Below are 16472 nucleotides of genomic sequence, written 5' to 3' on the forward strand. Positions count from 1 at the left end.
CTTTCTTCATCGCATTAGGATATGGCACACGAGGTTTATAATTTGTACTTACCTGTTTAGGATCATCATTGCTTACTTCTTCTCGACCTTTGTTAATCGCGTTGCCTTGCTGTGATTCGGGTTCATCTAGCTTTTCATTATCCTGCACAGCAATAGCATGAAGTTGCTTCCTAGGATTGGTCTCTGTAATGCTAGGTAAAGTACCTTGTGGGCATTCAGAGACCAGCTTTGCAAGTTGCCCTATTTGAGTTTCGAGACCTTGAATTGATGGTTGCTGGTTCTTAGGTGCTGTCTCGGTATTTTGGAATCGTGTTTCCGACATCGAGATAAATTTTTCCAATATCTCTTCAAGGTTCGATTTCCTTTCCTGTTGGTAGGATGGTTGCTGAAATCCTTGAAGAGGTGGTGCCCTTTGATTTCCTTGGTTTCCTTGGCCTTCCCATGAAAAATTTGGATGATTCCTCCAACCTGCATTGTAAGTGTTACTATAAGGATTATTTTGAGTTCGAGGATCATTACCCATATAATTAATTTGCTCGTTTTCCATGTTCTGTCCGTAGGGTGGGTATTCAGAGTTTGTCATGCCTCCTAGATTTGAATCGTACTGCATCACTAGGTGTGCCTGCGTAGAACCATATAAATCATCAATCTTTTTATTTAAGTATTCTACCTGATTAGTAAGCATGGTAATTGCATCAATATTGAAAACACCGGCGGCTTTTGTTGGATTTGTCCTCATGACTTGCCACTGATAGTTATTCAGGGACATCTCTTCGATAAACTCGTAGGCCTCCTCAGGTGTTTTATTATTGATCGTTCCACCGGCTGCTGCATCAATCATTTGCCTTGTTGAGGGATTCAAACCGTTGTGAAAGGTTTGAACTTGTAGCCATAGAGGTAACCCATGGTAAGGAAACCTTCTCAATAAGTCCTTGTATCTCTCCCATGCATCGTAAAGTGTTTCTAAATCCATCTGTACAAAATAAGAAATATCATTCCTCAACTTTTCTGTTTTAGCTAGCGAAAAATATTTAAGTAAAAATTTTTCGGTCATTTGTTCCCAAGTAGTAATTGACCCTCGTGGTAACAAGTTCAACCACTGTTTAGCTTTGTTTCTCAATGAAAAGGGAAATAACCGAAGGCGAATGGCATCATCAGAAACGCCATTAATTTTGAAAGTGTCGCAAAACTCTAAAAAATTCACCAAGTGAGTGTTGGGATCCTCATCCTGCAAACCATCAAACTGAACAAACTGCTGTATCATCTGAATTGTGTTAGGTTTCAGTTCAAAATTATTTGAAGCAATAGCAGATCTAACTATACTTGACTCAATTCCTGTCAAAGAAGGTTTAGCATAATCATATATAGTACGAGGAGCAGGATTCTGATTTGCCGCAATTGCAGGAGGTAGCTAATTGCCTTGGTTTTCAGCCATCTCTTCGGTTGGGGTTGAGTATCATCTTCTTGCTCGTTCTCTGTGTATCTTAAGCTGCTCCTTATTTCTCTTTGGATTCTACGAACTGTGTGATGAATTTCTTAGTCAAAAAGTAATGGTCCTGACGGGTTTCTTCTAGTCATAAACTATGAAAACCTGCCAAGAGAAGGAAAAAGTAAATTAATAAATAATAATTAAATTAAATTAAATTGCAAGAAAAATAAATGGCTAAAGTAATAAAAATTGAATGTTCCTAATATTTTAGTTCCCCGGCAACGGCGCCAAAAACTTGATCGCGTGATTCGTAACAAGTAATAAATATTTATAATGAAGATCAAACCTAAACTAACATTATCATGACGAAAAGGCCAGCGCACCTATCGAACAATAGTATAGTAATGGCAAGACCGGATTGTCGAACCCAAAGGAACTAAAAGTACTAGTAATGACTGTCTTTTTATTATCTAGCCTAAGAATAATGGGGTTTTGTTTTAATTAACTAATTATCTAAACTAAGAACACACAGAGAAAAGAATTGGGGAATTGCTTTTGGGAAAATCGATTGACTTGAGACAATACCTAAGGAAAAATCCACGTAGACTTTACTTGTTATTCTAGCTCGGAACCGGATGATTTATTCATTCAACTTATTCCGTAGAGATCTCTAAGTTATGTTATTATCCCTATTCAAGACTAATAACGTCTAATCCCTAGATTGAATAACCAAGACTTTTCTCTAACTGACACTCTAAGGTTGCATTAACTCGACCTATGGATCCTCTTGTTAGGTTTCACCCTAATTTGGCAAAATATTGTCACCCTATTTCTAGGCACGCAATCAACTCCACTTAATTATGACAAAAGTACTCTTAGACAGGGTCTATTCCTCCTCTGAATAAAAGTATGTCTTGAATCAGTATCCTGGGATATCAAAATAAGAATTAAGACCACATAATTAAGAACAAGTTAAATATTTATCATACGATTCAGAAAATAATAACAAGATTTGTCTTAGGTTTCATTACCCTTAGGTATTTAGGGTTTTAGTTCATAACTAAATAAGAAAACATCTCAGAAGAATAAAAAAATACAAAACATAAAGAAAACCTAAAACTCCTGAAGGGAAATTGAGGAGAGATCTTCAGTCTTGATGATGAATACGACTTCTAAGATGGATCAATTGGCTTCCTTGGGTAATTCCTTACGCCCTCTTCTCCGTCTCTCTTTTTATCCTCTTCTAGGGTGTATTTATAGGCTTTGGAATGCCTAGAAGCCCTTAAAAGTGGCCTTTTTCGAATTGGACTTAACTTGGGCTCGGCAGGGACACGCCCGTGTGAGTCGTGCTCCAATTCTGCCAGATTGACACTGCCGCGTGGTCTGCCTGTGTGAGGAGCTCCAGGCAGTGTTGATTTCTTACTTTGGCCCATTTTTTTCCTTTTTTGGCCCGTTTCTCGTTCCTTTCTCTCTCCTATGCTCTCCTAAGTGTAAAACATGAAATTAAAGCATTAGGAGCATCGAGTTCACCAATTCTAATGGAAAATCATACATAAAATGCGTTAAATATGAGGGAAAATATGTATAAATTACGGTTTATCAATTATCATCCGGGTGATAAACCGTAATTTATACATATTTTTACCCCATGCTTGCCATATTTATGAATGATTTTTCCTTGGTTTTAGTGAATTTGATGTTTCTAATCCTTTAATTTTATGTTTTACACTCAGGAGAGCTTAGAATAGCAAAAAGAGCAAGAAATGGGCCAAAAACGGACAAATTGGGCTTAAAACAGTGTCTCACACGGCCTAGACACTTCTACACGAGTAAACCACACACCCATGTGAGGTACACGGGCAGACCACACGCCCGTGTTTCATGGCTGTGTCAACTAGAAACCAACTCAAAATTACACACAGCTTGAGCACTTGCACACGAGCGTGGCACACGGTTGTGTCCCTGTCGAGCCCAAGTCTATTTCTACTTAGAAAAGACCACTTTTGAGGGTTTGGAAGCATTCTAAAGCCTATATAAACACCCTAGAAGAGGATTAGAGGGGACGGAGAGTAGAAGGCAGAAAATACCTAAAGACAGCCATCGGAATCACCTCGGAGGCAAGATCTACATCAAGACTAAAGACTTCCACTCAATCTCTTAGAAGTTCTTTGGGTTTCTTTATGTTTTGTTGTTTTCCATACTTTGAGATGTTTCCCATTATTATTATGAACTAAACTCCCTAAAATACCTAAGGGAGATGAAACCTAAGAAAATCTTATTAATTTTTTATTTATATGATAAATACTTGTTCTTATTCTTAATTGTAAGTCTTAATTCTTGCTTTAATATTCCATGATATTAATTCAGGTTTTTTATGTGCTTATTCAGTGGAGCAAAAGTCCCTGTTTAAGAGTAGATCATTCATAATTAAGCGGAGTTGCATGCAATCCTAGAGATAGGATGACATAAATCTGCCGGATTTGAGTCAAATCTAATAAGGGAATCCATAGATCGAGTTAATGCGACAATAGGGGTTTTAATTAGAAAGAGATTTCAATTAATCAACCTAGAGTCAGTTGTTTTTAGTCTCGAAAGGGATATTAACATAAATCAGGGATTTCTACGGAATAATTCAAGTGAATAAATCGTCTAAGTCAAAGGTAATAGGTGAAGTCTAGGTGGATTCTTTCTTGGGTATTGTCTTCTCCATTGGTTTTTCTAAATTATTTTCCAACTTTCATCTCTGTCGTAATCTTAGAAAATTAGTTTAGTTTAAAAACACCCTTTAATTCTTAGGCTAGATAATAAAAAGATAGTAATTACTAGTACTTTTATCCTCGTGGATATGATATTTCCGGTCTCACCATAACTATACTACTGTTCGATAGATGCGCTTAACTTAAGTCAGATTTTTAGTCAGTTTAGCGACCATCACCGGGAAAAGCAAATGTTGTTGCTGATGCTTTGAGTCAAAAATCACTGTTTGCATTATGTGCGATGAATGCTCATTTGGTTATGTCCGATGATGGTTCAGTTTTAGTTGAATTAAAGGCAAGAACATTATTCATTCAACAGATTATCGAAGCTCAAAAGGTTGATAATGAGATTTTAGCAAGACGAGCTTAGTGTAATTTAGATTCTGATTTAGAATTTAGAGTTGATAAAGATAGTTGTATGAGATTTCGAGATCGAATTTGTGTTCTGAGAAATCCAAAATTGATTCAAATGATTTTGAGTGAAGCTCACAACAGTCATTTATCTGTTCATCCGGGTAGTACGAAAATGTATCATGATCTGAAATAGCTTTATTGGTGGCCTAGTATGAAACCTGATATCTCTGAATTTGTTGCGAAATGCTTAATCTGTCAGCAAGTTAAAGTTGAACACCAGGTGCCATCCGGTTTGTTACAACCGATTATGATTTCGGAATGGAAATGGGTTAAAATGACAATGGATTTTGTTTTGGGTTTGCCCTTATCTCCGAGAAAGAAAGATGCAATCTGGGTTGTAGTTGATTGATTGACGAAATTAACCCATTTTATTTCAGTACGATCCAATTACTCACTTGATAAGTTAGTTGAATTATACATTTCCGATATTGTGAGATTGCATGGTGTGCCATTATTTATTGTATCAGATAGAGATCCAAGATTCACATCATGATTTTGCAGTAAGATGCTCTGGGTACGAAATTGCGCTTCAGTACAGCTTTTCATCCACAAACGGATGGTCAATCCGAGCGAATTATTTAGATACTCAAGGATATGTTGAGATGTTGCATTCTTGAGTTTAAAGGTACGTGGGAACAGTATTTACCTTTGATTGAATTCGCTTATAATAACAGTTTTTAATCGAGCACCAAAATGGCACCGTACAAAGCTTTATATGGTCGCAAATGCCATACACCTCTGTATTGGACTTAGCTCAGTGAGAATAAGATTCACGTGATTGATTTGATAAAAGAGACTGAACAGAAAATAAAAGTGATTCGAGATAGTTTGAAAGCAGCTTCTGATCGTCAGAAAACTTACGCAGATTTGAAACGAAAAGACATTGAATTTGAGATCAGCGAAAAAGTGTTTTTAAAAGCACCCCCGTGGAAGAAAGTACTTCAGCTCAGTAGAAAAAGCAAATTGAGTCCGAGGTTCATCGGGCCATATGAGATTACCGAGCGTATCGGGCCGGTTACTTATAGATTTTTGTTGCCACCTGAGCTAGAAAAGATTCATAATGTGTTACACGTATCGATGCTTCGACAATACAGATCCGATCCTTCACATGTAATTCCACCATCTTAGATTGAGATTTAGTCTGACATGACCAATGATGAAGAACCGATTCGTTTTTTGGCTCGCGAAGTTAAAGAACTGCGAAACAATAAAATTCTGTTAGTAAAAGTAATGTGGCATCAACACTGTGTTGAAGAGCCTACGTGGGAGCCTAAAGATGCTATGAGACAGCAATATCTAAAACTATTCAATGGTAAGATTTTCGGGGACGAAAATCCTTAAGGGGGAGAATTGTAACAGTTCGGTTTAGACCCTAGTCAGAATAGTGGTTTTAGGACCACAAATCTGAGTCAGAAAAATATTTAAATATTATTTTATATGCTTATGATTTGTGAATTAGTATGTGTGAAAATTCCATATGAAAACTTTATCAATTGTGTGCTTAATTTACAAAAAAGGACCTAATCGCCTAAATTGTAAAAGTTGATTGCTATATGTTAAGTGTACCTATTTGTTATGTCTTTGTAAATGAGAGGTCCTTATATGGTTAATATGCCATTTACATTGTTAATGGACATTAATGGCCTTAATATAAGTGATTTTATAATGGTTTTTTAAAGGGTAATTTGGTAATTGGTTTATTAATCATATGTTAAATAAAACAAAACATTAAATTGCCTATCATATTCATCATTTAGCCGAAATTGAAGAAATAAAATTAGGGTTCTAAGCCTTTCAGCATTCAACACTCACTTTGGTTAATTAGTAAATGATTTTTTATTCGTTTTTGATAATTTCTACATTTTTGTGATCGTTGCTTTGTGTTTCACTAAGCCCATGTATCAATTTCTTATTTTGTTGATGATTTTGAGTTATGCCATTGATGAAATTATGAGTTTTGTGAAGTTAGTTGTTGATAAATGGAAGATATGGTTTGGGTTAGCATGTTTTGTCTTTGAATTTTTTTATGAATTTGAGTAATTTAGGCTGAATTGTAAAAATGTTATTTTGCGAGACTAAAATGTGAAATAAATGAAATATATGGACTTGTATGAACTCCATAAAAATTTGGCTGAGCATGTGCAACAGGAAATATTTTGTATTTTGTAATTTTGTGAAATAGGGACTAAATTGTCAAAATATAAAAATATGAGGGCCAATTTGTAAATTTCCATAAATGTGTGTTTGTGGATTGATTTGAATGATTTAGTGAATAAAAGGGTTAAATTTGAATTTACACAGATCAAGAACCAAAGAAAACGGAATTAGATAGGGGAAAGTCGAAAGTCGTCGAGTAGCCGATTCCGTTTATCTGAATCCGTACAAAGTAAGTCTATATACAAATAAATGTATTTGAAATGTTTTATTTATGCTTATATGCTATTGAAATATGATGAATGGCTTTATGCCTTGAATACGAGACATCCGAGAAAGTATCGACAAAGTTCTGACGTCCGAAAAGCCCCTTACGAACCTTAGGAATAGTTAGGATACATATGTCATGACATAGGATTTCTGATATGTGATGTCGTGTAAGACCACGTCTGGGAAGTTGGCATCAATTTGGTATGTATGTGTAAGACCACGTCTGGGATGTTGGCATCGTATTTGATTTCATGTAAGACCTTGTCTAGAACAGTGGCATCGATATTTGATTACATGTAAGGCCACGTTTAGGACGTCGGCATTGTACAAGCTTTTTGAGCTATCCGCATATCCTTATGATTCTGAACGGTTCAACGGGCATTCCGAGAAAATGATTTATGATGTGAACATGTATCCGATTCAGGTACATTTGGAATGAGTATCATATTTGATGTACTTTAGGGATCAGTTGATGATATGTGATAAAAGCATGAGAAAGTATACTATATGTGCTAAAGAATTTGGAATATATGAAATGTATATGAACATTGAGGTTTGTGGTAGTATTTGGCTATGAATTATATGCAAATTTATGATGGTTATATGGTTTAAATGATAAGTTTATTTGTATATGGCTTACTAAGCTTTTGAAAGCTTACTTTGTATGTGTTTGCTTGTTTTATAGATATTGTTGCTATCGGGAGCTCGAGGATCATCGAGGATCGTCACCACACTATTGAACTAAATTTTGGTACCTTTTGAAAATGTATATATTAAAGTGTGGCATATATAGGCTAGAAATATTTGGATATGTTTTGTGAAGTGTATATATCTAGCCATGTGATTTGGCTTGGTTTTGGTGGTGTATATGTATGAGTTTTGGTATATGATATGTGTTATGTTTGATATGTTAGCTAAGAGAAATGGTAAGTTTGGTAAGTTTTGGTGTGTGATTATTTGATGATTTGGTAAGATTTTGATATGAGAATAAATGAATTGAAAAGAGGTTATAAACCATATGTTTTGATATCTTTTTGGTTTATGGTATGACATGGATTGGTATGCTATATGAAGATGAGATTGATTGATAATATTATAGTATGAATAATGGATGATTTGTGACTTGAAATGGTTGAAATTTGATATGCATTTGGTGTCTATTTGATAATTATAGGGAGGACCCTTAATGGATGGCAAATTGGCATTGTAAATGGCCTATTTTTGCCCACACGGGCAGGTACACAGGCGTGTGTCTCAGCCGTGTTGCTCAAGGGCCATTTCAAAATGAGCCTGGACAGACCACACGGTCGCACACACGAGCGTGTGCTAGACCGTGTGGCCAAGTCAGTTTGAACCATGGGCTAGACACATGGGCGTGTGACTGGTCGTGTGACCCAAATCAGTAGCCTCCCTAATTTTCACACAGCCTGGCACATGGGTGTGTCTTGTGGCCGTGTAGACAAGTCAGTATGTATATCCTATTTTGACACGGTTTAGACACACGGGCATGTTTAAAGCCGTGTGAGGCATACGGCCTATTCACACGGGCGTATGGCCTGTACATCTTTGAAAAATGTTTAATTTTCGAAAAATTTTATATGTGCTTGGTTTAATCTCGACCCCTTTCTAATGCATGTTTAAGGGCTCGATGACCTATATAAGGGACATTATGATCATGCTTGATTATGATTGTGGATAATGTATGTGAATTGTTTGTAAAATGTTTCTAATTGTCCAGTAACGCCTTTAACCTTAATTCGGCGACGGGTACGGGTTTGGGGTGTTACATGTGGTGTGTGGGCAGGGCGTGTGGGCCCACACGGGCTAGCCACATGGGCGTGTGAGCCCATTTAACCGAAATCTTTCCTAGGGTTGTATAAGTCATCTCAAATGACTGTGAACCTGCTGTAGAATCGGTAAGGGGTAATTAGACCCTAACTTGTGTGATCTGTATGACTGATATTGTGTTCTAAGCATGTTATTCACATGCATATCCAACTGATCTTTTCCATAAATCTTTATCTGTAATTACGTACGTAAGCATAGTTATTCTGTAATCCTGGTTCTACATTTACTATATCTATTTTAGGGTTGGGGACTATATATATATTGGAGGAAGTGTTCTGAGAGGGTTTATGTGTACTATCTGGCAGCTCAGCTGCAATATGTCTGATATGTGCCGCATTCAGTACAACATGGTGTGTAGGGTTAGGTAGGTGTTTTAAACCCCACATAGTGTGTAGGAATGGTCAGAGATGGTGTGTAGAGGCTGAGGGTAGGATCCTGGTTTCTGTTTCTGACTGCATATCTGTATCTATAGCTGAGATGGGCTAAGGCCCAAATCAACATCTGAATCTATAATGGGCTTGGGCCCAAGATTGTATATGATTGATATCTGTTATTTTGTATGTGTGCATGCTTAATTCTGTGGGGTTACGCACTGAGTTTACGTACTCACACTTTCTTCTGTTTGTTCTGTACAGGTAATCCACAGAGTTATACGGATCGGTGCAGCAGTGAACTTGACAGTGACCACTCTTTTAAAACTGTTTCACTTTTGTTTTATGGTTTTGTTTTAACTTATTAAGTATTTCTTTTGTAATTGGGACTTTATAGGCTGTTTTGCTTAAACTTGGGTTTTTACTATGTTTATGATCTTATATTTGCAAAAGTCGATAAAAATCGGGATTTCACCAAAAGCAAATGTTTTCTAAAATCACTAATGGTTTTAATTGATTACAACGATTTTTCGTAAGCTTCCACTTTTAAACACTTGTAAGGTAAGTTAATTAAACAGGAATGAACGTTTGATAATAATTCTATGCAAATAGAGTTAGCAGATCCGAAATAGTTTTATTGTGTTAGTTGTTTTTAAAACCCATTGCATGTGACATCGCCAGATTCAGCCATAACGTCTAGGCCGAGTTTGGGGTGTTACATTTAGCCTATCCGGGAACACCTTAACCCTAAACTAGTCTGGACTGTGAGGTTAAGAGATATGTAGTTTTTGTCGACTCGTTATTCTAGTGGAAGATCGAAAGATCCTACTGGGATATTGACTAGTTTATTGAATAAGAAAACCTGAAGTGATAGTTGATTATGATTATCGAAGCAAGCTAATCACCTATGCCCAGATTTGATATATTTTATTATTTGATTTCTCATGATTTATTTATTTCTTTTCTTTCTTTTATTATTACTATTAGTATAGATTACAAAAACCTTTTGTAATATCCCAAACCCAGCCTAGACGTTATGGCCGAATCTATGATGTCACATTGGAGTGAGTTTTGAAAAGTGTAGTTCTATTAGAAAAGTTTGTTTGTGTTAAAACTTTGTTTGTGATCTTTATGAGAATTTAACTTATCTAATTTATTTATTAAATTACAGGTTTTTCTAGCAAAACATGCTTCATGCTAAATCGTTATTACATTTTAAAACATTGTTCGTTGCGGAAGCTTTTAAAACAAGTTACGTAGTATGGTAGTTGAAAACCATTTGCCTTTTTGAAAATCTGAGTCCTACTTCTAACAGATTTAAGTTAAATTATTTAAATTCCCAAATAAAAACAAAAACTTAAAACGACTTTATTACATAAAATTTACCCAAATAAAACTACCTTTACTAGAAATCGAAAACTAAGAACATAAACAGTTGTGTGGCCATCTTCGAGTCCCTCGCAGCACCGACCTGCCTAAGGATTACCTGTGTAGATGAGTAGATGAGTGAGTTTATGGAACTCAATGTGTAATCCCTATTTATCAAGCAGTAAATCATGCAGTACAAACAGCCTGGGCCTAAGCCCTTAACAGTAGCAATATCAGTTTGGGCCTCAGCCCATTACGGCAACAGTATCAATGTGGGCCTCAGCCCAATTCAGTACAGTATCAAAGACGCAAATAGAGATCTTACCCATCCATCCTCTACACTCCACTCCGTCCAGCCCTACACTTCATGTGGGGATAAAATCAACCCACCCATCCTTATACTCCAGAATATAGCACCGGTTGCAGTACTAAACAGCATATGCAGCGGAGCTGCTAATACAATACACTTTCTCCAAATACATCAAACCCATCCCCATGCACCATGTCATGCCATAATATATACATGTATGTAAAATGTCATGTTCGAATACAGTCAAATATAGCATAGGGGTATATCAGTCATTTTACCTCTAAGGGTATAACAGTCATTTCATCAGTATGGGGTCTAATTGTAATTACCAACCTATTAATAGGCCATAGTCATCCTAGGCGATCCATGCAACCTTAACAGTCAAACAGTGAAAATAGACCCAAGCCCATAATACGACCCATGTGGGCCCATGCTCTTGTGGCCCAATAAGCCCAAATAATGGCCTTGGTCGTGTAAACTACACAGCCGACCCACGAAACTCCAAACATTCTTGTGATTTACCCGTGTGGGGTCCACGAGCCTGTGGGGCCCACACGGCCCATTTCAGCCCCACGTGGCCCAAAACGGACTAAACCCATGTGATCACTTATTGTGGCCTCTACAATCATATGTTTGTACTTACGCATTTATTTGACCACACGTGCGAACGCACGCCCGTGTGGCATCGATAGTACCAGTTTTTCGGCTTTTGACGTGTCATAATTGAAGTAGGGTGATTACACACCTTGCTTGCAAAAAGTGCCAAGCGACCACGAGCACCAACCCTACATTCATACAAGACTTTCCATTAGTCAACAGAGTTAAACTCCCTCTCTTTAACTCTAACCCAAAAATTAATAGTTGATACTTGCCTTACTTGAAGAGCGTCATTTAACCCAATAAATTCGTTGACAAAGGTCGGCCACACCCTCCTTGACAAGAAGCTGTATTACCAAACAAGTCCATTAATGATGATTTTATTCTCACACACAGCTTGAATAAAAAACAAACTTATAGGAAGCACAAAATCAGATATAGGAAAATAAGACATTCGGCCAACCCCCTTAACACCAATCATGCACCAAATTCGCCACATGATATCTAAGGGTTAAGTTACCTTTAGTCGAGTGGTAAGCACAAAGTTGAATGCTTCAGTAATCTTTTGAAAAACCCCATTCACTCATCGAGTAGTTCTAAAAATGCAAGTGCACCGTGAATGAGAGGCAATAGGAGAAAAGCCGAGGGTGAAGAAACATAATAGAAACTTACCAGCTAAGAAACATAATAGAAACTTACCAGCTACTAAACGGCTAATGCGCCAAAAGAAAAAGAAAGGTAAAGAGAATGATTGAGAAATAGAGGGGAGAAAGAGACAAGATATTCGGCCTGGGAAAAGTGTTGAGAGGGAAAGAGATGTTAGGAAAAATCGGTTAAGAAATGGAGACCCAAAGAGAAGAAAAGAAGTCAATTTCCAGAGGAACCAAATGGTCGAAAAAGAGAGCACCAACAATTATAGAGTAAAGCAAAAATTACCCGAATGACAAAGCAATATTTGGCACCTACCAGAAAGTTCAAGGAAACAAGAGTGAATTCTTTAGCGAAAACCGAAAAAAATCACCACAAACCAGTTTCGGCACTAAGAGCAAAAGTGACTGAATTTGCACAAGACTTCCCACTTTCGGCATGCTACTTCCTCACACCTCAACCTCCCTTATTCTCTCCTAAAATCTCTCCCCACATCTCTCCTCTAATCCCTCAAATGACCAGTTCAAACTCCTTTCAAACTCCCCCTAACAAACGGCCACACACCACTCTCCCTTAAACACTCCAACCACTTACTAACACCAGAGTTCTACTACCACTCAACCTCTCACACGGCACAACAACAAAAAAATAAACATCCCTCTTGTAAGTAGCAAGATTCAAACTCAAGCCCTTCTACCAGCAGTGACATGCCACTAACCCTTAGACCAACAACCTTTTTGAGACTTGATTTCCTCATAATAAATTAAGAACCCAACATCTAGCCGTAAAGGTTTAGCTAAGTAGAAACCAAAAATTTTTGCTAAAGCCTAGGTTTGAACCCAGGTCTTCTCACACTAGTCAGGACCCTTATCCATCACAACAAATAAGCCAACATGCACACAACACACAATTAAATCACTAAAGATTTGGAGTGTTACATTTTTCTTTTTATTTCATCATACTATAATTCATTTAAAGTACTAATTAGATTTATTTATGCTTAGGTTAGAATTACTTTAATGCTCGCCTCCCATAAGTATGATCCTCAGAGTACTCACCTAATCCATTGTAACTATATTACAACTTGACCGCACACTTGCAAATACCGCTTTTTCATATAATGTCTATAGGATTTCTACTCTGGACGTTGGTACATCCGGAGGCAGTCAAATTGCTGGCTCTATTGCCGAGGAGGCAACGTCACTAAGTTGATTTTTAATTTTAACATTCTATAGAACAATCAAGAAGATTTTAAATTATAGATACGATTTATATTTTTTATTTTACTAATTTAATTTACCAACTTTTTTTATTTTTCTTTTTCAATTTCAGTATATGCCTCAGAGGAGAGGAGCACCTGTTTAGTCAGTCACTGATTTATAGAGACTGAGGCAGCAAAGATCTTTTTATTATGGGTAAAATTGATTACATGTGGTTTAATGATGAGATGGACTTTGATGACAAAATATATGAGGAGAGAGTATATGAAGAATGAGAGATGATGGAAAATAAAAAATTGTTCATGATAAAGTTGAGTCAACATGGAAACGAAGCTTCAACGCACTAGTGGAATAATGAACAAGGTACTAATGTAGTCGAACAAACACATGAGTTCATCGGTAATTTGTATGAGGCACTTGAAGAAGATCATAATATGCTCGAACTTTCAGACAAGCCTCCCTTTGACTCATGTGAGATGCCTTCACATGAAACCACTAGGATAAACAACTCTGAGGTATTATCAAATATGTTAGACATAATGCTTAAAATGATGCAAGAAATAACCGAAGCGCTACCTCTATGAAAAGAGGACATATCCAAAACTCATTACTCAAATCGTGAGAACCTTGATATTATCGATGACCATGATGGGATTCATGGTGAGATTCAACCTGAGCTTGTAACTGAAGATCATGGGGGTTGAGTTGAACATAGTTGAAACGATCTCTGATCCAATTGACATAGTAGCAGATCTAATTATAAAATTAGAAATGAAGGATTAACTAACCATTAACATGGAACTTAAACTGGTTGTGAATGAAAGTGTAAAAGAACCAATACTCTGGTCATAGAAGAGAAGGTACTAACTAAAAATGTGGAGGAGTGTGATTCATCATCATTTGACGATAGCAGCAAGGCTCGGGCAACCAAAGTCTCATGAAATAGAGAGAGGAGGAAGCTTGAGACAATAATACCCCAAAAAATAATTTGGGGCTGGCTCAGATTTGGTACTAAATGGCTTGTAATGTGGATGTTGCGTCGGTCAAAAATAAGGAAACATTGTCAGAATCGACCAAAAGGGGTGATTCATATATATCTACAATAGAACAAATATTGAATCACAGTGTCGAGAACCATCTGGAAGTTCTTCTATGGTGACAACACGAATCATCCCAATTTTTTTTTTAAAAGAACTTCTCTTTCTTCTTTTAAATTTTGTTTTGTTTCTTGTACTACTTTAATTTTTTTAATTTTATTTATTAATTTCTTGGCTTTTATATTATATTGCATATTTCATTTTTTTTCTTTCTCATAGTATTTTATTGCATGTACTTTCTATCTGCTTGGAGTAGACGAATCTTAATGTCCATACAACAACAAGGATTCAGCCTTTTCAGGGAAGTTTTATTGCTTGCACTTTAATTATTTTACAGTAAGGGCAAGGTATGCTCAAAAGTGTAGGGGGAAGTACATGAGGACTCATTTATATTAGGATTTAATTTTATTTAAACTATTTTTGAATGTTAACCGAACACTTTGAAAATGGAGAAGAGGGGTCGAAACAGAGTCGGTGTCGCAACACTAGACCTCCGTATCACAACACTAAAAACAGATTCAAGAAATTGGGAAATTTTCAAAATAATAATAATAAATAAATAAAATTAAAAGTGTGTCACAACATGGAACCTCGATGTTGCAAATAAGTTTCCTGCTAGGGGTGTTGCGACACAGAACCCCTGTGTCGCGTCACCGTAACAATTTTTTTTGTAGGGTTGACCTGACCCGTCAAACAACCTAGCGAAATAACTCATGTGTTAACCCGATATTTAAGCCTAAACACATAAATTTTTTAACTCAAACTCATACTTACTTAGTTTTAAATTCTTATTAAATCCAATCCTCTCAAAAGTTTCAAAATCCCCAAACCTTAACAAATCTCCCTTTTCTTTTTCCCTCTTATTTTGCTGTAATTTTTTGCTTTCTTTGGTGCAGGAAATATACATCACACCAACGAGGAAAGGTGTACGAGCTTCTCATAAGGAATCTTAAAATCCCTATACTAAGTTAAGGGTTCCTATTCTATTTTCCTGTTCCATTGAATTGTGCCTATTTATTGTAAAACAAATTGCTTGACAGTTAGTTGTCTACATAGAAAAAAATTATTTAAAATGTCTTCAAGAAAATCTAGGAGAACTAACGAACCTAAATTATCAACGGGTACAAACCCTTCCAAATTTCCAAATCGGAACGTTGAAAAAAATGTTTTAGAACTTCAAGGGAAAAAGTTTATCCAAGAAAAGGGATTTGAACCGTCGATGATTCTATGTAAGGACATATGGATCCTGGTCCAATATCATAGGTGGAAGCATTTTTGTATTATCCCAAAAGACTCTGTCGTAGTCCCAATAGTACAAGAATTTTATGCATCTTTAAGGGACCAAGAGTCTAGAAGACCCGAGGGTGCTACGTGGGAAACGATACTCATACTAAGAGAAAAGATAAGAACCACCCCGCTAGTTAATTGCAAATTTCATAATGCCTCATATTATGAGAATGATTTTGTGGAGGAAAGAGCTTTAGAATCTTTTAGAGATATTAATATGGATAATGTTGTAAATTACTTAACAGATGGTAGGGTGAATGGAAATGTCGTCCTAGTACTGATATTCCCAATTCTTATAATCAAGCAATAATTTTTCCAGTTGCTAAAATGTGTATACAATTTTTATGCACTCGAATTGCTCTTACTCTAAATGTCTCTGATGTCAATACTTTTTAGCGGTTTTACTATTTGTTGTTTTATAAAAGAAACATGTATGCTTCAGGACGTGGATCTATCATTACATTAAATGGTGCATCAGTGGCCAGAAAGTCGGGGTTTTCTTCCTCCACTTAGTGTCAACCTTGTATAAGAAAGCTGACATTCCAATAACGACCACTGAACAATTTATAAAGCCCTTCAAAAGTATTATAGGGGATACATTATATACGCAACGTACGGAGCTTCAAAGAAAACAAATTAGGGATTCAGAAAAATACCGAAAAGAGAATATGGATGTCCCAAGCTCACGTAAACGAAAAGTAAA

The 16472-nt window shown here is 36.4% G+C and overlaps 1 non-coding gene across 1 annotated transcript; it reads left to right on the forward strand.

Moving 5' to 3' along the window:
* The first annotated feature begins 899 nt into the window (after window positions 1-899).
* Window positions 900-1006, forward strand: LOC128287412 (small nucleolar RNA R71). Its single transcript, XR_008278111.1, has one exon. It is a non-coding gene; the product is annotated as a small nucleolar RNA R71 (small nucleolar RNA).
* The last annotated feature ends 15466 nt before the right edge of the window (window positions 1007-16472 follow it).

This window comes from Gossypium arboreum, chromosome 13 (genome assembly GCF_025698485.1).
Source record: "Gossypium arboreum isolate Shixiya-1 chromosome 13, ASM2569848v2, whole genome shotgun sequence".
Lineage (NCBI taxonomy): Eukaryota > Viridiplantae > Streptophyta > Magnoliopsida > Malvales > Malvaceae > Gossypium > Gossypium arboreum.